The sequence below is a fragment of the Oratosquilla oratoria genome, chromosome 22 (genome assembly GCF_046742065.1).
Source record: "Oratosquilla oratoria isolate Oo_2021 chromosome 22, ASM4674206v1, whole genome shotgun sequence".
NCBI classification, from domain to species: domain Eukaryota; kingdom Metazoa; phylum Arthropoda; class Malacostraca; order Stomatopoda; family Squillidae; genus Oratosquilla; species Oratosquilla oratoria.
Window position 1 is genome coordinate 38,983,717 of NC_134798.1, and position 1,299 is coordinate 38,985,015.

Here is a 1,299-nt window from a genome sequence, read left to right on the forward strand (position 1 = left end):
CCAAAGAATTGAAAGATTGGAACAACTAGAGAAGGCTAACAGAAACTTAACTGAAGAAGTAGAGGACCTAAAAAGACAGTTAGGAAATGTAAAGGAGGAGAATGAGAAATTGAAGAAGAATAGTAATGAAAACAGTGAGAAAATAGCTACAGAAGCTAAAAATTGGAGAATAACTCAAGAAGGGAATAAGGTTTCATTCACTGACATAGTCAAACAGCAATTGAAAGAACATAATGAAGACTCAGTTATTAAAGTGATGAGACAGAAGGAGAATATAGTAAGAGAATTAGCTGACAAAAAGAAATGTATAATTATATTAGGAATGGAAGAGAAACATAACCCAGATAGAACCGCAAGAATCAAGGAGGAAAATGAAAGGGTAAGCAGTTTATTAAAATTAGTCCAGGAAGATGAACCAGAAATTATAAAGGAAATTGAGGAAAAATTCAGACTCGGAAAATATAGTACAGATAAGACCAGACCAATTAAGATTAAATTCAGGTCACAAACAACGGCAGAGAAAATTCTATCCAAGACAGGGAAACTAGCAACAAATGATCAATATAAAAAGGTATGGATAAAAAGAGAAATGAATAAGGAGGAAAGAGAGGCAGAAAAGCAGAAAAGAATTGAAGCTAAGGCAAAAAACGAGGAAAGAACGGAGTCAGAGAAAGAGAGATTCTATTGGAGAGTAGTGAACATGAAAATAAAGCAGTTCGACATACTAAAGAAAAACATAAGGGAAACAGAGAACACAATGGAAGTGGCAGAAAACTAAGAGTGTCTTACACAAATATAGATGGATTGATAACAGGATTGAATGAACTGAATGATTATTTGAAAGAAAAAGAACCGGACATAATGGGAATTGTAGAAACAAAATTAAAAGGCCCACTACCACCCAACAGTGTAGGACATGATACATACAATTATTGGATTAGAAACAGAGAGAAAAAACAAGGGGGTGGAGTTATGTTCCTGACAAAGAAGGATATAAACGTGAAAGGTGTCATATATGGAAAGAATACAGTAGAGATGATTATGATAGAAGTGGAAGACCGAGATAAGAAGAGCAGAAAATTTGTGATCAACTATGTGCCTCCGAAAACAGCCTCATGGGAGGAGAATGAACATAAAAGTATGTTAGAGGACACAAAGATAGCATTAACTAAAATAATGGAAGACGGAGGAAGAATAGTTATGATGGGCGACTTTAATTGCAAAGAAATCTGCTGGGAAGAAATGACAGTAAAGAGTGGTGATGACTCATGGGGAAATGCTCTACTTGAGATGATTACT